At 40.6% G+C, this 27,585-nt stretch overlaps 1 protein-coding gene and 1 long non-coding RNA gene across 2 annotated transcripts in view; one reads left to right on the forward strand and one right to left on the reverse strand.

The window, feature by feature from the left end:
* STAC (SH3 and cysteine rich domain) overlaps positions 1-27,585 on the reverse strand; it is a 142,876-nt gene that overhangs the window by 114,912 nt on the left and 379 nt on the right. The gene's annotated exons all lie outside the window — the stretch shown is intronic.
* LOC139437956 (uncharacterized) overlaps positions 27,404-27,585 on the forward strand; it is a 385,369-nt gene continuing 385,187 nt past the window's right edge. The window contains exon 1 of the long non-coding RNA XR_011647814.1: positions 27,404-27,564. This is a non-coding gene — a long non-coding RNA (uncharacterized lncRNA). The remainder of the gene's footprint in view (positions 27,565-27,585) is intronic.

A 27,585-nucleotide genomic window follows, 5' to 3' on the forward strand; every position in this document is an offset into this window, starting at 1 on the left:
CCAGTGGGAAGAAGCCTGTTTGGTGGCAGAAAGGGATAGATTTTGGGCCAGTGCTTTTGATGGGTTAATTTTGAGATGACTATTAGAAATCCATGTGAAGACATGAGTTTAAGCCCTCTATTTACAGTGCCAAACTACACACCAAAGTATTTTTATGAGCCTGAGGTCAGAGGGCAAGGCATCAGAGTGAACTTTATAGGATATGAGACATGTTTATGAAGACAAAGATTAAATAGGAATTTAAAAACAAATGCCCTAAGACTTTAGCTTTTCAAACTCAATTTGCTATTGAACCCCCCAATATGGCGACCAAGATTGGTGCTTTTATTTATTTGGTTGTCTGAGAAATGTACTGATTCTATTTTCATGCAGATAATAAAGAGAGCTGTTTCTCTTTAAAGTCTTCTCCAAAGCAAACAAAAATACACAGACACACACACAAATCGTGTTGTTATGCAGCCACAGCAATGCAATCAGTGGCAAAGGGTTATAGTTGCTAATTGTTCAAAATAGTCAAGCTGCTTGGATCTGAATCCTGGTTTTGATTCCTAAGAGCTCTATTAGTCTCTTTCTGAATGGAAAATGCATGCTATTGAGATAATTTGAGGAAATAAAGTTCTTAGTGCAGAGTCTAGAAAACAGTTATCAAAGCAGTAACATTAGCTATTACTTAAACACACAGAGGCATATAGTAAAGACATACGTACAACTTTGCACACACAGCTTCGTACACATCCACTGACAAGCTTGTATGCATACTCACACACTAGTAACTTGATGTATACAGTACATGCTTGCATATATATCAAAACTGCCTTAAATTTCCACATTCGTCCACTGCCTGCCTCGCCTGCCCTTGCACTTGCTAACAGTCCTTTTTAATGCTTTTCAAGAATGAAAGGATTCTTTTATTTTTCTTCTAAGAGGCTACTATCTAGAGCTGCCATGGTTCATGGCTAGACTCCTGAATGAACCACAAATACCCTTCGCAAATCACTTTTTCTAAATATAGACCACCTCAGATGATCTTCAGCTTCAATTCTCACTTCCATGTATCTTCAAAAAGAAAAGGAAAATTCAGTTATTTTCAGGGACCTACTGCTAATCTACCACAAGCCATGCAACTCAGTGAAAATGAACAAATCTTTTGAGTTCTGCATAATGCCCTAGTTTTGCCTCATTTGTTTATTGGATTTATATAAAATAGAAATGTAAGACAGACAGATTTCTCCAGGCACTGCCAGTTGAATGTTCATTCTGATTGGCTTTAGGAAGCCATTTATCTAAAGTGTTTTATCTTGATAATCTAATACATGGCTTGCCTTCTATAATTCTTCCTCAAGATGCATGTGAAAGGATTTCAAGTTGGAGTCACTATCAGCATCAGATGAAATGCTCTTAGTACTATAATAAAAGCCAACTACACAATTGATGAACACTACACACTAACAGTTCACTCAGTTTACATGCTGCAGTGCATGTTTACACAAAATAAAAACAAAAAACAGCAAAATAAAACTAAGACTTAGAGAATGCAATCTGTAAGAGCACACGGATACATTATGAAGGTACATGAACACTGTTAGCCCATTGTCAATGCAGCCTGAACATGACTTAATTCTTTTTACCCACGTACATCCTGGAGATGCATAAACCAACGAAACTCTGATTTGGACCACCTTGCCTCAATGAGTTTTAAGGGAAATGCGCATTTAATCAAGATCTTAGTAACAAAATCATTAAAGCTCCTCCAAAGCCTGCCATTGGCACATTTACTCTGGATTTTCAAACTGGGAGTATGGGATCTGGAAGACTACAGAAAATATTTCAAATCTATATTAATATGCTTCTACTGCTATGCAGTAAAATCAGGGGCAATGGGCTTTGCAAAATTTCTGTTCAACCTCATTACTTGGGCAGAGGCATCTTCTCTCTAAGCTATTGCTGTTATTACTATCACCTTCATCAATATTTCCAACTATAGTATGGTACTTAAGGGGACCACACTATTTTTCACTGTTTCATTATTCTCTGAGGTGGTTGCCACAATTTAAGATTGACGCACACACTTACACACAATCATTTAGGAGCCTATGATCGCAGGTATCGGGAAACCCAGATTCAACCTTGCTTATGCATTAAGGATATTGTCTCATAAAACCAAAGATCCTAATGCAGGTAGACTCTAGATATGCTTAATTCAGCAGCAGAATGATATCACTAAGTATTTAGGTTCTGTCCATCTTTTTTTTTTTTCAGGTATGGGGACCAGGGATTAAACTGGTGCTTAACTACTGAGCCACATGGGCTTCCTTGAACTGGTTTGTTTTTTTCCCTGTTGTTTGTCTTTTGCAGGAGGCACCAGGAACCAAACCTGGGACCTCCCATGTGGGAGGTAGGAGCTCAACTGCTCCAGTCACATCTGCTCCCCTATCATTTTTCTTTGCTTTCCTCATCCCAACCTTAAAGCTGGCTTCCCTCATGGTCAGAAAGTGGCTGCCTGTGTGCAAACGTTCAGCAGCAGCCAAAGAGTGATGTGTGTCTTCCCTTGTGTCAGCTTTTATCATGCTGGAAAATCTTCCCTAGAAACTTGCCAAAGACTTCCCTTGAGACTCATGAGACAGAGCTATAATAGATGTTCTTTCCAAACCAATCAACTGGCAAAGAGAATGAAGCCACCATGATTGGCTTAAACCAGTCAGAATTTGCCTCTTTGGTGCTTGGGCTGGAGACCAGTATTTCCTGAAGAATAAGGTCATGTAGACAAGGGTGGAGCCCAGGGCAATATTAGCATTTTACTAGAGAGGAGAAAGATGGCTATGGGGTAAGCAACCAACACTGTGTGATAAACTTGCAGAGGCCCCTTGTGGAGAATGACTGAACTAGTGATAAAGGAGGAGATGGCGGAGGAGGAAGGGGAGACGGAGAAGGGGAAAAGGAAGATGACGAGGATGTAGGAGAGTGGGAGTACATGCACTGAATAAGTCCCTCCCCTAGAGTGTGGATGGGACAGTCACACCCTTGATGAGGCTATATTTTATGAGAAAGGTAATGGGATCGTGACTCCAGGAATTACATTCTGTTCTATAAGCCTCCATCTTGGCTGACGGGAGTGAAAACTTCCTGTTGGCCTTCAAGAAGTAAGTACCATGTTGTGAGAGGAAGGGACCACTGGCCAAGGACTCGAGGGTGGCCTCTAATTGCTGAGAGCATCTCGGGTTGGCTGTTAGTAAGAAAATGGGGACTTTAGCCATATAACTGTAAGGAAATGAGTTCTTCCATCAACCAGTGGGCTTGGAAGAAGACCCCAAACCTCAGATGGGACTGCAGCCCTGGCCAAAACCTCAATTTCATCCTGGTAAGACCTTAACATAATGGCGCCAGTTAACCAGGATCCAGATTCCTGACCCCCAGATACCGTGTTGTTTTAATCTGCTAAATCTGTGGTCATTTGTCATGAAGAAAGAGATAATAGAATCAAACCCAACTACACCTATTTTAGACTGCAGGGTAAGTGAGAAATTAACTACTTTGTGTTAAGCCTCTTAACTTTGGAGGCTCATAGCACTTCATATTATCTTAACTAGATATACTGGCGTCAGCAAGGTTGCTTTTATGCAGGTAGTAGAAGATCCATCAAACGTGCAGAGACCAACCCCTGGTAATCTAGCTGTGGGGAAGGTCTCCTGAGGCTGGCCTGCAGCATGGCTACACCTGCTGAAGAAATGGTTAAAACAGATTAGCAGTCACCCCCAGATTATAGCATTTGTCATTTATTGGATCTGGCTAGCTCCAATTAATCAGAATCTGCACCAGATACAGAAAGCCTCAGTACTCATATTTATGCTGTAGGAAAGCCTTGTATTTCTGGCAGGTTCTAAGATTTTTTATAAAACTAGTAGCACTCACATCTAATATACCCATATAGGTTTGTAGGACATAATCTGGTCTGTTTCAGCCTTAAAATGTCACATTAATTTTTTAATTGCACCAATGGTTCTCATTTAAGTGAACATGTATTATGTACCAGGTATTGTACAGGTAACCTATATATACTTTCTCATTTAATGTTGTCACAATCTGGAAAAGGAAGTAATACCAATCCAATTTTGTTGATGAGGAATCTAAAGCTTACAGAGGTTAAACAATGTGCCCAAGATCTGCTTTTGAAGGGCAGAGCCAGGAATCAAACCCAAGTCTCTGTGACTCATTTATCCATAGATGAATTCACTTGCCATTCATCCAAAATGCAATTTCCAGGTATCTGTTATGGAAAGATAAGATACACCAGCTTCAAGGATTGCAAAGTCTAGAGTAGGATTAGTAAAACCTTTTATGTAAAGAGGCAGATAATAAATATTTTAGCCTATGAGGGTCATTTGGTCTCTGTCACAACTACTCAACTCTGTAGTGATAGCAGGAAAGCAACCACAGACAATATGGAAATAAATGGGTATGGCTGTGTTCCAATAAAACTTTATTAATCAAAACAGTCGGGATTTGACTTGCAGGCTCTCATTGGCCCCCAGTCTAGAGTCAAGACTGACACGTTATAATACATCCTCGTAAGGGTGAAGAGATGCACGTAGGAGTGCAGAGAGGGCGTCTGCTATGGAAGCTGCGGTGGACAGCTCAGATTCTGCCTCTTGCTGGAATTTTGGAAGCTGAAGGTTCTTAGTTGAAGGGAGCCTCCTCCCTCAAGGTCATGTCCGCTTCCTGGAGGCATGGCTGTGGGTGTGGAGATATAAGTCCTACTCTCTTACCTCAGTTTGGAGTAAGTCTGTTGGGCAAGCTCAGCTCCAGCATCCTCAGTGAATCAGCTGAGTCTTTTGCTGTGACTGCACTGTAGTTCAGCATCTCCCTCTGTCCAATCCTGCTTTCCTGGTCCCTTCCAGGGCTTATTCCTAAAGGCACCTCTCAGTAAATTCCCTGCATGCAAATCTCCATCTCAGAGTCTGTGTCCAGAGAAGCAGATCTAAAGGAGACTGTTTAACCCAGTTGTCCAGGTGGGAAGAGGGGCTGAGGGATGAGAAGAATGTCTTCCTGAACAAAGTAGAGTCCTAAAGAATTATTAGAACTATGACAGTGGATAAGGTACAAAGTAGGTGGAGAAGTAGGAAAGATTCTTTTGGTCAGAAGGAAAAGCAAGGACAAAGGTATGGAAGCAAGAAACATCTGATGGATTCGAGGAACTGCGCAAAATTCATAGTTGCTGGAACATGGTATGTGGCTAAGGAATTAGCAGGATATAAAGTTGAGAAGAAGTCAATGGTTAGATCATGTAAGGCCATGAAAGAGCAAGTAGTAACAATCCAGGGGCAGACCTGGCTGGTGAGGAGGACACTTCCCCCACTTTCCCGCCATGATGTAGGGGGTTATAGTAGCTAGAAGAGCCTCTAGTAGAGAGGTTGTAGGGGGCTGTGTGTCTTGGGTGAGTCTGGCCTCAAAGAACTAAAAGAAGGAGGGACAGTGGTCATCCTGTCGCCAAGTTTCAGAAAACACAGTGGAGGGTTGGGGGAGTTGGGGAGTCTGGGGCAGTTAAGTCAAGGGCAGCAAGCTCAGATAATAATGGAAAGGAAGCCTGAAGAGAGAATGGGTGGCAGAGGGGGTTGGTACTTCCTTAACTTGGGGTTAAGCAAGAGTAGCCCTGAGGTGAGGCCTACAGCTTGACGTGGAGCTGCTTCTTCAGGCAAGGCCTGGAAGGGGTGTGAATCACAGCAGGAGTCCTGAAGTTCTCACTGTTGGTGACTGTTGTGTGAATGCTGTGGCTTTACTAGGGCAGTGACAGTTAAACGCATCAGAAATTTTGGGGCCAAGAGGGAGGAGGTCACGAATGAAAGAGTGTGGATGGAGGGACACAAGGAAGGAGAGGAACAGTGTGATGGCACCAGGCTCTCCTGAAGCCCAGCGAGCCCCTCAAAATACTTTCTATTCCTTCCTATTTCATGGCTTTAAAAAAATAATATAAGATCTGTAAAAATTTTCAAATATTATGGATGTTTGTAATAAAGAAAGAAAACTACTTTGTATCATCTCTATCACAAATCCTAGAACTCTCCACAAACAACTGGTAACAGTTGGGTGTGTAAATTCCAGAACAATTTCTGTGAGTTTGCTAACATATACTTACTTTTTACTTGAAAATTTCTACCTATCTATCCATCCACCCAACCAGTATTTATATACTTCTTTTCATAAATGGAATTATCCTACACATTTTGTTCTGTGGCTTGCTTTTTCCAAGTCAGATTATAGGCAATTATAGCCATCTATCTATAATTTTTTGCTGTTAATATTTTCCCATGCTATGGCTATAGTGTATTGTAGTGTCCTCCTTATAGTACTGATGAAAATTTTAGGCCACTCTAATTTTTCTTATTATAAGCACTGCTGCAACAAGCATTATCATTCATATCTTCGTATGAATAGGGGTACTTAATAAGAGTCAAACAATAAAAACTAACATCTATGGGGGCTTCTAGGGGTCAGGTATTATGTGAAGTGCTTTACAAGCGTTATCTCATTTAATTCTCACAAATACTCTTTGAAGTAGGTTCCACTGTGATCCCAGCACTACAGATGTAGAGACTGAAGCTTAGAGTGTTTCATTAACGTGCCATTAATTCTCCCAGAAGAATAGTGGAATGAGCTTGCTAATTTTTCGTTGGAGAGTCCTGTTGGGATATGATTGGAACTCACTTGGACTTAATATTTATTTAGGGTGAATTGACATCTTTACAATACTGAGTCTTCTTAGCTAACCAAACATTTATCTAGATCTCCTTATTTGTCTTTCCATAATATTTTCATGTTCCTAGACCTACACATTTCTGGTTAAACTTATTTCTAGGTATGTCTTAATTGGTGGTGGGGGTGTAAGGAAAATCAATGGATTTTGTGTTTTGTGTACCATACAGGATTGTCATATTAATCATAAAAGTTTCAATTGGCTATCTTAGACTTTCATATCAACTGCTGACAATAGCAATTTTTGTCTTTTCATTTTCAATATTTATACCTATTTTTCCTCTTCTGGAGCTTCCAGAACAATGTTGAGAACACAGGTAAGAGTGTGCCCCTTTGTCTTGTTCCTAACTTTAAGGGAACTCGTGATTCACTGCTACAGGGGATGGTTGCTGCAAATTTTTCCTGTGGATACCTTTTAACAAGTAAATAAATCCTAGCTTATCAGGAATTCTTTTTGAAAACCAGGAATTCCAATTAATTCTGCATCAAAGAGCCATAGGATTTTCCTTTTGCTTTCTGTCACAGTAGGGGATTATATACATTTCTTTAAGTTGTGCTGCCCTTGCTCTCTTGGGGTATATTCTCCTTGCTTATTAGAAATTCATTTTTTTTTTATGTACTTCTGGCTTTGCTAATGCTTTATCCAGGATTTAATTTGTATCTATGCTCTTCAGGGATACATGCTGATGATTTTCTTTTTCAGAGTCACTTTAATGATTTTATGTTATTGGATTCCAGGTTCAATGTACTTTCCCCCTCAAAATTTCAAGGGGCAGAATCCTCAACTTTTTACTTTCAGTCTGATGCCCTCTGATTCTCATTATAAGATGGTCACCTGTTTTTTAATTTCTGGAAACTTTTAAGGTTTTTTCTTTATCCTTATAGTTTAGAAATGTTATCATAATTCTGCTACTTGTGTACACACAGTGCTTTCAATTTTATTTTTTATTTTTCATATATCATTTTTGCTTTTACTGCTTAGTACTTAGATTTTACTTTTATTGCTCAGCACTATTGAGTCCTGTTCAGTTTGAATATTCATATCTAATTTTCTTCTGTTTCTTTTTTTAAATTTTCTTAATTTTCTTCTATTATTTTTAATTGTCTCCTCATCTCCATTTTATCTTTTCTGTCCTATTGGAGATAACTGGCTGACTTCTTATTTCTATTTTCAATATCTCCTGACCTTTCTCTTACAAATTGTTTGTCTTTTGATGCACATTTTGGGAGATTCCAAATTCAGTTCACTGATTGAGCTTTTAGATTTGGTCATTATATTTTACAAGCCTTGCATTAAAAAAAAAAATTGGCAATCTTCTTTTCCAATTCATCCCAATGTATTGATGGCCCCTTTCTTAGATAGAAACCTGTTCTTACGACATGCACATAATGCTTCTCGGATCTCTCTGAAGATACCAGTTAGAAAGTTAAGATTAATCATATTTCTTGAGTTCTCTCTCATTTTTCTGGATCAGTTCAGTTTATGCACCCTTGCCCTTCTCTTTCATACTTTGGTTGTCTGTTAATATTTATGGATGAAGAACTAGCTCAATCAGGATAGCTGGGGTGGGTTTCCTCTGCAGATAAATCTGTCTTCTCCCTGGATTTAGCCTGGACTGGCAGGCTGAGAGCCAGCCTTTGCTTTACAATATGGGTAGGGACCAAGCAGGCAGGAAGAAGAGCCCCCAAATGCCACTGTATAGAAAGCTTTACTCTGGAAGTTGAATGCTTACATGTATTTCATTCCTGGATAGAGTTTCCTTTTCTATTCATCTTTATCATGATCATTATTATTATTTTCTTGCAGTTAGGAGTTTTGGAGTCTTGAATTATCTTGCACTCTGAAATTCTTTCTGGCTCCTGAATTCATTCTGAGCCTGTGCTTCTAACTCTTTAGCACTTCTCAGAAAATCTAGAGGAATGAAAAGTTCTCTATACTGTAGACAGCTCTTTAATTACTGAATTGCCTTGAGACTACCCTTGCTCTTCTATCTGTAACTGTTAGCGTGGAGGGTCCCTGGAGCAACATCTGTTCCTATGTTTGCAACAACCCACTCCAGAATCTGCTTTAAACCACAGTCTTCTCTCATCTGGTTTTTCCATTAGTTAATTCAGTGCCCTCTGCTTTACATCTTACACAATTTCCTCACAATTTCTGGTCTGCTGCTGCTATCTTTTCTTGTTTTCCCACCCTATTACTGATGCAATCTTTTAAAATGTATTTTCCATTGTATTAATGGGATCTGGTGGGAAAGGAAATTAAATACACATGCCTCTTCTGGTTTCTGAAGCGTAAGAGCATGGCTCACTTCCTTCCTGGGCAAGTTATCTTCTCTCAGTTTCAATTTTCTCACCTGTTTCGAGGATCAAATATTAACCTATCACAAAGGGATATCTGTAAGGATTAGAAAGACAGGGTTTTAAGTGTCTAGGTCAATAGCAGGCAGTCAATAAATAGGAACTCGGTTATTATCTTTAGTAAATTGATTTCACCACTCCTGCCTGGAGGGAAACAAAAGACGTGCTGCTGGGTGGAACCTGAGACACAGCCTTTGGGGCAGGACATGCAAACTGCATTGTTTCCTTACAGAGGAGGGGGTCTGGGATTTGGGATTCGGGAGCCTGCTGTCACAAACACCACAAACGAATTCTGACTTTAATAGGAAGTTATGGTTTCCGAGGAAAAACGTCTTGCTTCCTCCCCAGGTTGGAAGTGTTTGCCTGGCAGCTGTCAGAATCCTTAGCATTCCCACCACATGGCTCCACCCTCCCCTTTCTCTTCCGGGTTCTGACTTCCGGTTCCGCTGACTTCCGGGTTCCGGCACTTTGCCGGGACTTTCTCCGATGTCCGAATTTCTTCTCCTTATAAAGGAATCTGCATTAAGGCCCAACCTCATTCACTGGGGCCATACCTTAACAAAAACACCTTGTCAAGTGATCCCGTTTACAATGTGTTCAAGCCCCAGCAATGCACATCAAAACCAAGAAGGCGCCCACCGCGAGGGGCACAATGCAGTCCACCACAGCAGGGAAGGGCGCTCCACATCCAGCCTCCCCCAGCGCAAACCGCCGACCTGGGGAAGTAGCGGACCCCTCTAAACATCGGGTTCTCCGAAGTGGGCATAAAAATAGGTTGGGGAGGGGCGGTGCTGTGGGGATTAAGTAAGCTAAGGCATGTAAAATAGTCAGCATGATTAGCTTTTCTCCTTTCACCGGCCTTCTGTAGCCCCTCCTCTTCCTCACTTTTCCTTCTTCCCACTTCATCCTCCTCCTCTTGTGTTTCCACCTTTATTGTTATTGTTGTAATTATTCTTGGAGCAGGATCCGGATCACGTATGAATCCATTATCGATCTAAACACTTTTAATTGAATGTTTACTACTTGGTGGTAGGGAATAAAATTTGAAAACAGATGCAAATGCTTTCCTCACAAGGCATTACTGCTTAGAGGAACAGGGAATGTGCAAATACGGATGTGGGAAAGTTAAAAACGGATTTGAATCTCAGTGTGGGCACCGCTCAGCCACGTGACTCCGGTCAAGCCTCTTCACTTTACTAGACACCTGCCTCTCTAGATTCCTCCTCTGTAAAGTGAAGATTAAATGAGATGATGTATATAGATTACCTTGCCCAGCAAGTCCTCAGGAAATTTCTGTCTTCTCCAGACCCTTTGGCTTTCATTGCTCTACCAAGGTCTGCAGTGGAGACCTTGCTGGAAAGCTGGCTGCAAGGATGGCAGACTTCTGTGGTTGCAAGAGTCCCCACATTAGAAAGCTCATGCATTAGTCAGCCAAAGGGTGACTGATGCAAAATACCAAAAACCTGTTGGCTTTTATGAAGGGTATTTATTTGGAGTAGAAGCTTACAGTCACCAGGCCATAAAGTGTAAGTTACTTCCCTCACCAAAGTCTGTGGCCAAGTGTTGGAGCAGGATGGCTGCTGACATCTGCCAGGGTTCAGACTTCCTTTTGCTCTTAAGAGGTCCCAGCTTCTTCCAATATCAACTATAGGCTGGGATAAGTCTCTTCTCTTTCCCGGGGCTTGATTCCCTCTGGGCTTAGCTGCTCTCCTCTCTCAAGGCCAGCTATAAACTATCAGGCGAATAGCTTGTCTCTCTTCCTGGGGCCTCTGCCATGTCTAATGGAGCCTTCTCTCTTTTCTCATGTATGTGCTTCTCTGTCTATTCCCCGGGCTCCAGAATTAAAAACTCTCACCTCCCTTCTCTATGCTGTGGTTTCTCTTAGTTCCTGCCCACCAAGGGGGAGAGGACTCAATATCCTACTGACATGGCCCAATCAAAGCCTTAATTGTTATTTAATCAAGTAAAAGTGAAACCTCTGAATCCAATATAATCTAATATACCCAGAGGTACAGACCAGTTTACAAACATAATCCAATCTATTTTTGGAGTTCATAAACAATATCAAACTACCACAGCTCACCATCTTAAAATTCTTAATATTTAAACAAAGGGTCCCCATTTTCATTTTGCACTGGACCCCAGAAATTATGTAGCCTGTTCTGTCTTGCTGTGACAATTCACTGAACAATCCATATTTCTGTCTTCTTAGCAGATGAGGAAATTCCTAAGTGCTCAAGACAGCAACTGTGGAATCCTAAGGCTGTCTATAGTTGCAGCTCTGCCAGCGTCATTCTTATCCGAATTCCTAAAGCAGCCAGCACAGACTTCCTCGGGTTCCCTATAGCACTTCTAACTATAGCTCCAATTTGACACACTTGCTATTTTCTATCTAGGTTCTGAAGGCAGCTTTCTGCAAGGTTTTGGAGATGATGCAACTTATTGCCATTTTGTTCCCGACGTTTAAAGGAAAGAGCCTTTTTCTGAGCATAAGAAAACCTCTAGAAAAATGCTGGAAAAGGCAGGCTCATGCTGTGGATGGACTAGTGTGTGTCCTCAAATGTGAATCCCTGCCAAGGAAACGCATAGCTGGGAGGTGCCACCCCGCCTCCTTCACAACCCTTCATTGATCATCTGTTCCTTTATTTCCAGAAGGGACAGATATCGATTTTCTCAAGTCAATCGGACTTCAAAATTTGTGGACAGAAACACTTTTCGAGGCTTGACCCGCTGGTTCTTTTAAAATGAGCACAGAGGTTTGCGTGTAGGTTTGAGCAAGTAAGTCTCAGGTATAATAAAGCTGACCTCCTTTGCCTACTTTAACCAAAAGCACAGCTAAGGAAGAAAGATAGGGGATGTGGGAGGGGAAGAAGAGGCTGGGTCAACTCAGGATGGTCCTGGCCCTTCCCTTCTTGCCAGGTAAACAAATTCTGGCCATCTGTGAGGTGACCAAGGCTACAACCAGAGCTTTTACACCAATGGAATGTCTGCAAACCCTCTTGGGTCAGGAGAACTCCTGTATGTAATTACGGCCCAAAGAATAAATTAGCTGGACAGGTAGTACACCCATGTGGAGGAGGTAAGTGCCTCTATGGCAGTGGTTCTCAAAGTATGGTCTGTGTACTAAGAGTGTCAGCATCACCAGAAACTTGTTAGAACTGAAGAATCTCAGCCCCCACCCCAGATCTATAAGATCAGAAACTTTGGGCCTAGGGCCCAAGCAACTCCGAGGTGGGGGCCCCAGATCTGTGTTCTAACAGGCCCTCTAGGTGATTCACATGCACATTCAAGTTTGCAAACAACTGCTTAATGGCATTCTTTGACGGTCATCATAAGACCTCCCAACCCAACATATATGCCTCGATGGTCTGTCCTGTGGCTTTGGGTTTTAGTGCTTACTGTGTAAATGGGAAAATAATCCCTCTGGGCCTCAGTGGCCTCAACATAAAACCATGGGGTTGTAGGCAGTGACCTTAAATGTTCTTCTATACTATATTTTCCATGATCTAGGATTCAAAATTTTACATTACCACTCCTAAATTATTATATAATGCATGGACAAATGATCATTTAATAGTGGCTGAGCAACTATTACTCCTTATCTAGCTATATCCATCTATCTATCTATCATCTATCTATCTTCATCTGTCTTTGAATCTGGAGCCTGTAGCATAGGTCCTGGAACCAGATGTCATGAATTCACTGCCCATCATTTGTCAAGGAGGGAAACTGCCTATCTTGCAGGTGGTGGAGCAATTGTGAGCAAAGTGTTTAGAGTGGAGGCAGAAATGTGGAGGCCTTCAAAGGACAGTCACTATTACTTGATTACTTTACCCCGTGACCTGAACAATGCTTCCACTTTTTTTTTTTTAATAGTACATTAATCATTTTTTCCTCTATTATTTTCCCCAGTCCTTCCCCAATTTTGTGTGAAGCGGTCTGAGGCCTATACTTGGCAGCAGCTGGTCAAAGTTCACTAAACAGGTTGATTCCCAGTCTGGGCTCTGGTTTTTCCATGATTTCAAAGTCATTTGGGAGAACCGTTCTAAAAACCTGTGAATGTGTGTGAATCAATTTAGTTAAAAATCTTTCCATGACACCTGAGTTGATTACCCTCCAGGTAGTGGGGTTTCTCAGGAGTCAAATTATTCTAGGTTAAAGCTTGGCCATATCAGGGAACAAGATCACTAAGGGTTGTCTTAGAGGAAGGAGCAAAACAGCTGCACAACCTGCCCTGAAGTCATTTGGGCACTTTAAACTGGCCAGCTGACCTATTTCTAAGCCAAACTCAACATATAAATGCATTACCGTCCCTCCAGAATTGGACATGAATCTTGGGGATAAGCCTCCCTGGGAATAAGGAATTGCTACCAAGCACCAGCTAGCAATGGAACCGGCAAAAGACTCTTACCAAAAGGGGGAAAGGATAAAGACAAATAAGTTTATATGGTTAAGAGGCTTCAAAGTGAGTCTAGAGTTCATTCCAGAGGTTACACTTATGCACTTCTCATCAGGATCTCACTGACTACCAAAGTAAATATTACCTCAAATAGTGGTGCTCCTGAGGGCTCTGGAGACATCCAGACACTTTAGGCAGGGCAGACAGCTCAGGAGTTTGGTGCCCGGCCAGCAGGCCCTACTTTGGAATTTATGCTCCCCAGCGTGACAGAGTTGGACTCAGTTGTGGTTTCCTTACACATGGCTCTTCTGCCCCTTCTATTTAAACCTATAGTTAGTACTAGAGTTAACAGGTGAATGTCCAAGAGACTTAAATCTTTGGGCTTTCCATGTGCCAGTTGGGTCCTGAATCTCAAGTTGCAATACCTACTTTCCAGTTCAATTGGACTCACACAGGTCAACTAACAAGGAGATGTTGGACAGTGACCATCCCAAGGAATAAAGAGAGTCTGCAACTGCAAGCAAGATATTACCATCCATCTGTCCCATGGGATCTAAGCTGCCTCTCAACTAGAGGTGGAGTGGGCATCACCATCCCAGAATCCTCAGGATTGGGGAATGAACAATGGACTAGAGTAGACTTACTGGTATTCTACTATAGATTTTTTGTGCTTCTAGCAGTGGAAAAACTTACATCATTGATGTGGAGGCAGTGGCCACTGGAGGTTCTGAGGGGAGGGAGAAGGAAAAACGTGTAATATCGGGCATTTTTGGGAATTGGGAATTGTCCAGAATGACATTGCAATGACAGATACAGGCCATTATATTTCTGACCATAACTACAAGATTGTGTGGGAGAGAGTGTAAACTACAATGTAAACTATGGTCCATGCTTAGTGGCAATGCTCCAAAATGTGTTCATCAATTGTAACAAATATTATCACACTATGTGAAGGATATTGATGTGGGAAAATGTGGGAGCGGTAGGGATTGGGGCATATGGGAATCCCCTATATTTTTTAATGTAACATTTATGTAATCTAAGTATCTTTTGAAAAAAAATTAAAAAGTATATTTAAAAAAAAATTGGTCAGCTGAAATCTCAGCATGTGCTTTCCCGCCCCTCAAAATGCTCCCCCTCTTTTTTTGAGGAGAGGGGAGGGGAGGGAGTAAAGTGTAGATGATGCCATTAGTGTTTCACCAAGATCTCCTCCTTGTTCACTCTCCTTATATGCTATATGATGATTTGGTGGCATTTCAGGAGGCTATGGATTCAATTCCTCAGGTCATCAGCCCTGATGTGCTTATATCAGATGTCAATCAAACTTCTTTTAAATGTAGCACCATTTTTTTTAAAAACAAAAAGTTTAACAAAATCACTAATTTTAGAGCAAGGAAAAGGGTAAACAACTGCTTTGACTGGAGTAGTGCAGGTAGAAACCCACTGTCATGGGCACTGGCTGTTGGGGTCCTTGCACCAATCCCCCAAATGCTTTGGCTCACAGAGTTCTTCAGGGAATTGCCCTCAGCTGATGGAAACTGCCTTTCCTGGAAGATTATGCAACCTCCCCCTATCCCTGGGACAAAAGCCAAATATGGACTGATACAGAGCAAAAATGTCCTGCCATATTGCCAATAGGCAAGGAATTGTGGTACAGTTTGCTCTCCAGAGCCCCACAGCACATCAGGCCATGGCTGCACATCACCTGACATCACATCCTTGTTCAGCCTCTTCTGTTCTTCCCTTGAAGATTGCTTCTGTGGGCACACTCAGTAAATTATATGCTCCAGAACCCTTCTACTTCTAGAGACCCCAACTTAAGGTGAAGGGCCAGGAGTAATAAAAGTCCAAACTTAATACCTTCTGCAGCAGTTAGAGCAACTTACATGTAGGAATCAGGCTTCCTCAAAATTGGACCTAGCTGATTTGATGAGTGTGACTGTATTTTTTCTTTTTGGCATATCTCATAAATGATGCTAGAATATGCTTATTACAAAGCTCATTAACTGGCAGGAGACATTTTAGTCTGACCATTGGGGGATGAGGTCAAACCTGCTGCTCTCCTATGAACCTCTGTCTTTTCTCAGCTGCTGGGAAGGATCTTCATTCTCACTTTCCAGAGTCTGGAAATTAGGCACATGGGCTCAGGGAGCTAGATTTAGGCTCTCTCTGTAGCTGCCAACTGGGCTATGGACAAAACTGGCAAGTGGAGTCCACCCAAGAGCCAGAAGGGGTGCCACCATGAGGCTAGATACCTTGGCAAAAACTTTGCTACTGGCTCCACATCTACAAGTTTAAAATATCTCCCATTGTCAACATCACGATTTATTACAAAACGGACTATCATATATATATATATTTTTTACTGCTGACCTTATGCAGAAGTCACTCTGTAGGTAATCTATGAAAGAAGCTTTGCCAAAATAATTCTAGCCACAAGAACAAACAAATCACATATGAACAAATATATATTGTTTTCTCAACTAAGGTAGTAAAATCCATTCAATTCTAGAGCACTTGGATGATCAGAATCGGACTGAAGTTATTCTCTCTGGAAGAAAGACCATTCAGTGATTAAACAACACACTCGAGAGGCTTCAGTTGGTTAAGTTGTTGTCTGACATGAAACCTCCTCATTTTACACCCTGTTCTTTCTTACATTCATAGAAAGAAACGTATGTTACATGTTTTAATTTTGTAAGCTTTTTTCCCCCTTTTACTCTTTTTGCCTCATGCAACTCATGCATGGAACATTTATTTTGATCATTTTCACTTACAGGCTATAGCCCTGAGTAGAAGAGATAGAGTCAATATATAAAGTTACAGTAGATTTGACAATAATAGAAACATTAAATTTGGGAATTTATTATTTTAAACATTAATTGGAAGATTAGTTCAATTAGGAATGATTATCAGCAAACTGATCAACACATAAAACAACTAGTAAAAATGTGTTAATTAAATGAAGAGATACCAGCACTGTCGCTTAACTGATTGGCCTTTAATGAAGAATAAAGAAATATTAAGCCTATAAAGAACTCAGCATCTGACAAAATTATTTATAGAAAATACAGCTAGGAACTGAGAAATATAAGCAGAAATTCTGAACAACCTGATTATGGGCTGAGTAAAATAAACAACAATAGTAACAACAACCACAAAATCCTCTGTTTACTTCTCTGATGGTCCATTAGGCTCAAAGTCTGTTTTGTTCTAAGGAACATGAAATTCCAACTAAATTTGATGACTTATTTTCTAGTATGAGAGCAAATCAGTTTGGCAGTGAGATCCTGCTGAGACGTGCATGAGTATAACCTCTGGAATGACCTCCCAACTCACTTTTAAGTCTCTTAGCAGTATAAACTCATTGTCTGTACAATTTTCCCCTTTTGATCAAGGTCTTTCTCCAGTTGCATTTGCTAGTGGGTGCTTGGTAGTAATTGTACTCTCCAGTTCATTGGGTTCACCCAAGGTAACTAACAAGGAGATGATGATGGACAACAACCATCCCAAGGACCCAAGAGAGTTTACACCTGCAAACAAGAGAGTCCTATCCATCTGCCCTATAGGATCGAAGCCCCCTCTCAATTAGAAGAGGAGTGGGCATCACCCTCCCAGAATCCTCAGTATTGGGGAATGAACTATGAACCAAAGTAGACTTAACGGTATTCTACTATAGACTTATTATGATTCTAGCAATGTACAAACTTATGTCATCGATGTGGAGGCAGTGGCCACTGGAAGTTTTGAGGGCAGGGAGAGGGAAAAACAGGTGTAATATGGGGGCATTTTGGGGACTTGGAATTGTCCTGAATGACATTGCAATGACAGACACAGGCCATTATATATCTTGCTATAACCTACAAAATTGTGTGGGAGAGAGTTTAAACTACAATGTAAACTATGTTCATGCTTAGTGGCAGTGTTCCAAAATGTGTTCATCAATTGTAATGAATGTACCACACTAATGAAGGATGTTGTTAATTTGGGAAAGTGTGGGAGGTATAGGGAGCCGGGCATATGGGAATCCCCTTTATTTTTTATGTAACATTTATGTAATCTAAGTATCCTTTTTTAAAATTAAAAAATATATTTAAAAAAAAGCAAATTAGAAAAAGAAACTTAGAAGCCTCAAAATAGACTGGGGAGAAGATAGAATAAGGTAAGAATCAGAGGCAAAAAGTAGGAGAGCACAGCAGTATGAAGACATTTAGTGCAAGAGAAAAATTGTTCTACACACAAACAGTTCAATAGCAGGTGCTCAAAATGGCAATCCTGAGTAATTAGGAAAAGAAAATTACAAATTCAATGTAATTGCCTTGAAATTTACAAAGCATTTGCAACTCTGTTATTATATTTGAATGATATTCTATTTGGTTCATTCTGCTTTTGAAAGCAGGAAAATATGAAATAGATTATAGAAAGATTAGAATGCAACATTCTTAACAGGGAAATGCTTGGAGCAAAAAAGAACATGTTCTTGGTTATCAGGAAAGCTTAATGTTCCAGGATGATATATTTTCCTGAGAATTCTTTCCTGATAAGGTTTCCCTATACTTCTTTGAGATTGAAAAGCACATTTCCTCTGAAAAATGGAACTCCAAGAACATGTTTCTGGAAGAGCAGTAACTAACTTGGCATAGTAGTAAGAAAATGGGATCAGAAAATTGTCCCTAGAAATATTTCAACCATAAATGTGATTTAAAAGATGTGTTACATTTTTACTATGTGGTTTTTATTGCTGTTTTTCCAAGTAACCTCATCTAAAATATCAACAGGAAAATACTGTCAATAAATATAGATCCAATTTTTATAATTAAGTGTTTCTATATATATATAGAGGTCATAGGTGTCCTTCCTTATGAAACTTTAGTTCAATATATACTAAAAAATATTGAGCAAGAGAAATCAGTCAGAAAGTCTCATTAAGCTTATTAAATTAACCCTCAATTTGTTTTTAGAAAAAGGTTGGGGAAAGGGAGAATTGACCTTTGCCAAAAATATGATAACAGAGGCTTTACTACTACAGATATAATAACTATTTGTTACCAGGAAGACTTCCATACTGGAGGAAATTATTCCAACCCAAAGTCTTTCACCAGTTTTTTAATTTTGTGGAGAAATGGCCCATGTTTACGGAGGCCAAGAGTCAAAGTGTTTCCTTATTGGATGCTGGCCCTTGATGCCATCTTCTAGCCACAGGAAGATCTGCATACAGGTTACTAAAACCCGTAGCAAATCCTTATGACTAAAGTTTGTCTGATAATCTACACTGTTGAAGCAACATGGAAGAGAAGTGCCTCAGTAAGCAGGGAGGTTGCAGTCAGCTTCTTATCACCTCCCCGGCTAACATCAGCTCTTTTGCTCTCTTGTCCACATACCCCACCCTTCGGAATTTTGTCTCTCTCCACTTTTCTGGCGCTGATCTTGGGGTTTCAAGTCAATTATTCTGGCCATCCCCTCTGACTGGCTGGTCTCTGATTGATAAAGATTCTCTTTATTCACTCATGGTGAAGTCAGTTTGGAGGGCAAAGAAGCAGTGGCATGCCTGGTACCTGAGGATGCCTGGCTTTCTCCTCCTGCTCTTTCTCTTGCGTCAGGTCTTTGTCCTGCATGCTGTGGCCACAGCTGCTACCAGACCTGAGGAAAACAAGCTGACTGAGACTTCAGCCATTAGGCAGAGGCAAAAGCTACCTGTTTCCTTTTTCATTTAACTGAAGCACTCTCTGGGGGCTGAGAGAGGCATCTTGTCTCCTGAACACCTGCTGCCTCCCCCTTCTGCTGGCTCCGCCTCCCCCCCCCCCCCCAAAGGTCATCAAGGATGACTCCTGGTGTTCTGGCTCGGTTGACTCCATGGATGATGCTCATCTATGAATGAGCACACAAGAGGAACAGAATGGGGCTGGCACTCAAGTCAAGAACGATGGGCGTACTTGAGGATGTACTGAGTTTAACTTGTATGTAGGGCATCAAGACAGGTTGTCCAAGGTCCAACTGGATATGCTGGTCGGGAGCTCAGAAGGCACATGTCTGGGCTGGATTCGGATTTGGGCCTTATCAGCTGGTGGATGAAATAAATAAGAATCGGTAAGATATATTCTAGTTAAGTCCCAGAGAGATTATGGGGAGTGAGAAGGGCTGAGGGTTGAGAACAGAATGCTGGGGAAGACCAATATCTGAAGGATGGGTAGAGGATAAAAAGATAATTAATGGGGCTAGAGTGGAACTACTGTAGCAGTAGGAGGAGAACCAAAAAAGAGTGAGAGATGTAAGGAAGGAGCAAAGGTTCCTGTCTTCGGGTGAGGTGGAGATGTGAGCAAAGGTGCTTGATGCTCTCGATTTCAAGAGCAGATCCAAGTGACCATGGAATATATAAATAGACAACCAAAGTGTTCATGGGATGAAAACTCATAGGAATCTGTTAGGGAGAGCGCAGTGTGGATGACATTGGAAGGTCCCAGGGCTGTTCTACAAAAACCCATCTAGAGATGTTAGGGAAATTTACATGAAATAGAAATTTTATGGAAGAATACAAATGAACAAACCTGACTCAAGCCATATTTTTAAAAAAAGAATAGAGCAAAAAGTGGAAAAATGTTTTCAAAAAGTATTTTTTAAAAAGGTACTAGGTTTGGGTTCTATAAACTGTTCCACAGGAAAATAACAAAACAAAAACAAATAAAAACATGCATGGACATCCTTCCAAATCATTTATTTGAAAACTTGACATATTCTTAAAAAATAAAATCTGACCAGGAACACAGAAGTGACAGTTATTGACCAACCGCTTTATGTATACAGATGGAAAAATAAAGGTTGGCAATCAAAAACCCAGCAGTTTATTAAAAGAAAATCCCCATGGCCAAGTAGGACATTTTCCAGGAATGCAAATAGAGTTTAATATTAGGATATCTATTAATATAATCCATCACATAAAGAGGCCAAAGGACAAAGAAAACATCACATGATTATCTTGATACTTGCCAGAAAGTAATTTGAAACAATTCCACGTCCATTCCTGATGGAAATTCTTAGTAAGCTAGGAATAGAACCCAACTTTAACATGAGAAAGGCTGTTAATCCAGTCATGAACATAAGTGGGAAGTCTGGAATTTGTGTAGGATAGTGTCTTAAGGAATGATTTAGTTGGAAGTAAACTGGTGCAGAACGGGGTTTTAAGGGGATGATCTAGTTGGAAATGGACTTGTCTTGAGGTTGAATTTGAAGAGCACCATGTTATTTTTCTCCAGCTGCATGTATATCTTCAGTGGCTTCCAAAATGACTAGTGGGATACAGAAGAGCTAATGCCACTCCTTAGCGCCAACACTGTATATTATCACACTTAATAGCAAAACATCAGTGTCATTTAAATAAGTCAATACTAGCCTAATACCTCCACTGTTACAATATTTTGGGGTTCTAATGCGATAAGCTCTGCCCATCTTATTCTCCCCAAAAGAAAAGAATTATTGTTAGAGAGACAAAATTATTATTGCAGATAAGGTGATTATCTAGTAATAATACCTAACATTTACTTACTATGTGCCAGGCCCTCTGTTAAGCACTCAGCATATGCTAATGAACTGAACCCTCATGGCAATGCTGCAGGAAGGCATTACTATCCTCACTTTAAAGAAAGCACAGCAACGTGCAGGCCAGTGAAGCTTGCTCAATAGCTTGTGGGATTTGAATGTGGTCCAGGGGGATTTGAACACAACCCTGCCTGGTTCCAGCGCCTATGCTTTGAACCAGTAGGCAGCACTGTATTTCAATGAAGAGATAATAGATAAGAAATGGAATCCAAAAGATCTTAGATTACAAGTGTAATGTAAAAACAAATTTCCCATATGGCTACCATCACCAGTTAGAAAATATAGAAGGCACGGTCCACAAGACTAACCCAGAGTATAAAATTGCCAAGAAATAGCTAACAGAATTGGGCAGGAAATATTTGAAGAAAATTCCTAAGCATTTATGAGAGGCATAAAAGAAGTTTCATTAACTAAAGAGATACACTATGTTCTTGGATGAGAAGCATCATGATTGTAAAGGTTTCATTGAAATGATTTTTTAAAAGTTTCATGCAATTACTTTCAGAACATTAATTTTATAACCTGATGGAACAACAAAAAGGTGAGTGTAGCCAACTACCTAAATAAAACTCTAGAGAAGGTATTTGTTTTATTAATTACAGTGTCTACTATAAAGCTACAATAATTAAAACATAGCAGTAATGCAAAGGTACAATATAGTAGTAAATGCAAAAATAGAGTTTCAGATCATTATAATAGAACAGATGATCCCAAAAGAGGACCTAGTACACATTACCATTTTTCACATAATAAATGTGTCATTTCACATAAGTGAAGAAAGGATGAATTATTGAACAAATGGTTCTAAAAAGATTGACTAATCATTTGGGAAAAAAATTAGATTCCTTCCATGTCACATAATGACATAAATTCCAAGTGGAATAAAATGATAAAAGTTTAAAAAGCATATATTAAGGATCTAGAGAAATATATAGGTTAACATATTTGCTCCCAGGGTGGGGACGTCTGTTAAAAAGTTGTTTTTAAAAAATGGAAAATCAAATTCCAATATGGAAAAATATTAGCAAGACATCTGAAAAGACAAAGTTTTAGTATTTATAAAAAATTCTTAAAATCAGTTAGAAATAGATGAACACACTATTAAAATGGACAAGGACAAACAGATAATTTACAATAGAAGAAAGACAATCCAGAAAAACCATGTGAAAAGTAACCTTCCCTAGGGAGTAAAATGCTAATTAAAACAATACTAAAGTTCGGTGTTTTTTGTCCTTCAAATTTGCTGATTTGAAAGACCATAATATAACCTTTCTTGAAGGCACCGTGTCAAAGAGAATAAAAGACCCTAAAAATATTTATATGCAGACCTAGTGATTCCACTTCCCATGAAACCAGGCATAAATGTTGACAAATACTTATGTACCAAGATGTACATTTTAATATTTTTAAGGGGAAGGAATTTAAATCTGCAATAGAAGGGATTGGTTAAATAGAATGTGATATAATAGTGAAATGGAATATCATGCCATCTTTAATATTCATACTATTGATTATGTAAGATTTTGGGGAAACTGCCTATGTGTGACATTAGATGGAAGAAAAAGTGCAATGCACATATATGCATACACTACTACTACCCCAATTTATTTAATTGTACATATGAATTTTAAAAATGTATATAAAAGAAATACAACAAAAATTTTAACAATACTTATCTCTGCGTGGTTGAAAGAGACATGACTTTTTTTCCTTCTTTATATTTTCTGTTTCCCAATTTTCTATTTTGAGTACTTATTGCTGTTACATTCATGAAAATAACTTATAATAACATAAAAGGTACATGGTCAAACTTGTAAATTCAGCTGCATCTGAGTAATTCTTACAATTATTTGGCTACATGGAGGTCACTTTTGCCAGAGACATTTCTTTGGATTGAAGTATGAATGGGAAGTGAAAAAGAAGAGGGAGCAAATATAAATGATTCCTTCAAGTAGCTGAGTTGGAAGAGACAGGAGACAGGAAGACATTAAATCTTGTTTTCTTTGATATTTTACAATCCTTACAGTCTAGTTCAATGTATCTCAAATTTGGCTGCACAATGGAATCACCAAGGAAGTTTTAAAAAATACTGATGTCTGGGACCCTCTCTCAAAGATTGCAATTTTATCAGTCTACCTGTGCCCAGGGCTCCCAGACAGTTTGAAATCTAAGCCATTTTTTCCCCCTCTTCTCCTCTGAGTAGATGTTATATTCTTTATCAATAACAACTTCTATAACAATCTATCTATGGATTGATTGATCTATCTTTCTCCTTCACTAGACTTTGGATGTGCTGTGCATAAAGCAGGCACTCAGTCAACCATGGCTGACTGATGGACACAGAAATTTTCTAGGAGATGCAAGGCACGTGGTCATGGTTAGGGCTTTCTTCTTCCTAGATTGGATGTGGTCCAGGTTTAGAGAGGATCATCCAGGAATGAGTGCATGCCTTGGCCCATGGCTCCACTGGTAGCTTTTATTGCCCTTTCAAAATCGAAGTCACATGCTGGTGGATCTATGGCTTATCTTCTTGGGGTACAAAATAGCTGAGGCGAGATCTCACTGCTAAAGTGCCCAAAGGGAGAGAAAATCACTTATACCATTCAAATGTCATTTTTGGTTACTAAAATTATTCTAATGGTGACAATTTGGATTAGTTGGTGACAGAAGTTATCCAGTTTGACAAAGGAAGAGAAAATAAACAGAGCTTTATGCTTACAAATGCTTATAACATATCAGGCCTTTTACATACTCTCCGGCCTTACAAAAAATCTTGCCAATTGGGTATTAGCATCCCTATCCTAGATGAGGAAGCTGAGATTCGGAGAGGCTAGGCAACTTTCCCACGGTCACAGAGAAAGCCATTGATGAAAAGAGATCTGAATTCTTGCCTATTTGACCTCAAAACCTATAATCCCTCCACATTATCAAAATGTGGTCATGGGTCACATAAGTAATGGCAAAGGGCATCCATACCAAGCCTTCACAGTAGATCCTAGCAAGTTTTCTATATCTTCAATAAGTAGGCAGGAGAGAAGACATTCATTCAAATAAGGGATGCTGAAAAATGCATTTTTTTCTTTGTATGAAATGGTCTCCACCAAGCGCTTAGAAAATAAATTAGGCTGTGGTCTTTCTGGAATAGTTAGTGGAAAAATAGAAGGGTGAGATACATCAGTGGCCATCAAACTTTTCAACTCAACTAATTTTAGGGAAAAAAACCCACATAAACTACATTACCACTTGTGGTTCAGGAGTTTTCTCTGAAGATGTTCCACTATGTTTTCTCCAGGGACCAAGGCAGGGTTCTTAGATAGGGGAGTTGCTAATAACTATCTGTGTGATCTTAGCAAGTCACTACACCTCTCTGCCCCTTGGTTTCCTCAGCAGTAAAAAAAAAAGGACAAATAATTTTTGAAGACTAGAGACCCTTTATGAATCTGATATAAAATATGGATCCTTCCCCCAGATAACGCCCATATGCATGTACATTTTTCCATGCCGGTTCTGGTTAGCATTTCAAAGACGCTGCAAGGAAAACTGCCTTCTGTAAACGTTTTATGCACTTAGTGTGTTGGATGACCATCTCTCTCCTAGAGGGTCCTTTGTGGCCCCATTTTCCGGATGATTCTGTGACATTTCGTTCCATTACTCCCATAAGTTCACTTCTGAGGAAAAAGTACCAAAACAAAACAAAAGGCAGCGAGACAAGAATTGATCTTTACATCACTTCACATGATAAGGTGGCTCAATTTATTTTCAAAGATGTCTTAAGACGAGAGGACCAGAACAACTTCTCAGTGACCTTTACTGGCATGTAAAATGCTTGTGTTAGAGTGTGGGGGGAAACCGGAGGAGATAAAACAGCACCCAGAATGAGAGGGAGTTGAAAGCTTGGGCTCCACAGCCAGCCACCCCACCTGGGTCCTGGTCCTGTCACTCAACTAGTGTTGTGCCAGCCACTTCCCTTTCCTGTGTTTCTGCTTCCCTAACCTTAAAATGGAAATAATAACGGAATTTCCCTCACAAGGTTATTATGAAGAGTGAAGGCATGTCTGACTTATAGTAACATTCAGTAGATGCTCACTAATCATTCTCTTGACTATGCAAATATAAAAATAGATGAAAAAAGACCTACGATATAGACCAAAATGTTAACAGCAGTATCTGGATTGTGTCACAATGAGTGATCTTGTTTTTCATTTTATTTTCATCTGGACTTTTCAAATTTCTACCAAGAATATCTTTCACTCTTATAACCAGAAGAAAAAAGTTTTTAAATTTACAAGTAATTTTAACTGTCAGTCTTGCACGAGTAAGTTTAATGGTCAGAGGGGCCAGAGCCAAGCCTCAACCTGTGAAGTATTTTGACAAACAGAGTAGGTGAGAGGAGAGTAAGATGGAATGATTGCTAAAGTCTTGTTCGCATTTTCCTTACTAGGTTTTCACCTTCAGGGTGGAAGGATCCATGCAAATACCAATGAGCTTTAAGTTCTGGTGTTCCAAGCGTCAAATGAATTGAATCTTTCTCTGTTTCTGTTTCATGCCATTCTGTCTCCTTACCACACATTCCTCTACGGCTGCAAATTAGCCTTTTTTTGGTGGGGCATGGACCTTTCTCTCCCAAGAAAAATGCACATGGAGGCACTCAATTTTGCATTCAGTTTCCTGGGATTCATGTACCCCAAAACCCCATCTTCCACTGATTAAGAACATCTAAGCCATGGTAGCAAAATTTAGAAATGTATGTAGACCACTTTGGGAAAAACAAAACAAAACCGACACGTCCATATCGGAAACCATAAGTCAGGGAAATTGGTGGATAATTATAGGCAAGACATACGAAGCTTTTGCTTTGCCAAAGAATTTACCTTAGGACACCTATAAATAGCAAACCAGTAAAGTAAACTTGAAACACACCTCTGTTTATCCAAATGCTAGGCCCTTTCCAGAACACACCTACTGCAGAGCAGCAGGCCCAATCCAAAAATATTATACCAATTTCACTCTTGAACTTGGCTACAGTCATTGACAGAACTCCACATCACCTTTAAAATGGGGGCTAACTCACTCATATCACTTAGGGGAGGGATAGTCAAAGGCGGACAATGATGAGCTACCCCAAAACTTCAGGTTGACGAAGAGGTGGTACATGTGCGCTGGTTGTGAGAGTTCTTTGGAGTGTATCAACTGCAATGAGATGGATCCCATTTCCTCTCTCAGGAAGGAAAAGAATAAACATTGACTGAGTCCTTACATTGTACCAGGATGGCTATTAGATCATCTCATGAATTCCTCACAATGGGGAGAGGGCACTCTCCCCATTTCCAGATGAAGGAAACAAATTTCGAAAGGCTGACAGACATGTGCACCAGGTCAGGCAGCCAAAGGTATTATCAGAAAAAAAAGAAAGCAAAATAAAAACAATGCGAAATGCTCTTTGATTTGATGGTTAACTTCTGGCAGCCAGGCAGCATACAATGCGTAACATCACACCAAATCCTGAGAGCCATTTAGGCTATGGTTTTGAGCCTGCAGATTTTGTCACTGGCTTCCAGGGATATGTCCTTCAGACAGTCTGCAATTGGCCTTTTCTTTGCCCCTCCAACCCGCCCTCCTACACAGGGACTGCCCCAGGTTCCAAGGATGCCCAGGAAACTCACAAATCTGTCCGAAGAGCCAGGAGCCCTGCCCTGAGAAGAAAACATCTAACTACAAACTCCATCTTACGATTTTCATTCCTGGCTGAGTTGCCATTTGGCACTGCATGACTAGCAGCCACATTTTACTTGATCCTCTTCCAAGAGTTCCAAACATGTGCCTGGCACCCCCCGAGAGAGTTTCAGAGGAAGCTGCAACAGTGACAGGAGAAGTGCTGCGGGGCGCGTTTGTCTCTGGGTGGCTTTGTAACTCATCAAAGCCAGCGTTAAGTTCTTGAGAGTATTCCACAAGAGGAACAACTTTCCCGCGAAAGCGCTCGTCTCCTTTCCCTACTTTTTCTGAAACCGAGTGATAACACCTGAAGTCAGGCACGAGCCCTGGGAGGCAAAGGGTCTCTGAGTCCCATGGGATGCAGCCATCCTTGGCTGGCGCAGTGCCCAAGCTTTCCTGGAGCCTTCTCCTTGGCTCTCTCCATCCTTCAGAAACCGCCTAATACCTACACGCAGTTTGGGTATAAGAAGGCAAAGCACAGAACAAACCAACACCACCCAAGAAAGCGGTCCCTGAACCCGGAGCCAAGGCGCACCGCGTGCGCCCGCAGGGCAGAAGCCTAGAGCTGGGCGCGCAGGCTGCGCCCCCCGGATATGGTCCAGCCCTGTCGGCAGCGAGTCCTGCCCAACATTCACGTCTCAAGGGACGGGCAGTCCTTGAGCCCTGGTCGACCCAGGGACACATTTCGGCCCCCCACGCCAGCGCGGGTTCGGAGGAAACAAAGGTGGACCGAGAGAGGCAGAGAAGGCGCAAGAGTGAGTTCGCGCTCTCCGGGG

The sequence above is a fragment of the Dasypus novemcinctus genome, chromosome 31 (genome assembly GCF_030445035.2).
Source record: "Dasypus novemcinctus isolate mDasNov1 chromosome 31, mDasNov1.1.hap2, whole genome shotgun sequence".
Classification (NCBI taxonomy): Eukaryota; Metazoa; Chordata; class Mammalia; order Cingulata; family Dasypodidae; genus Dasypus; species Dasypus novemcinctus.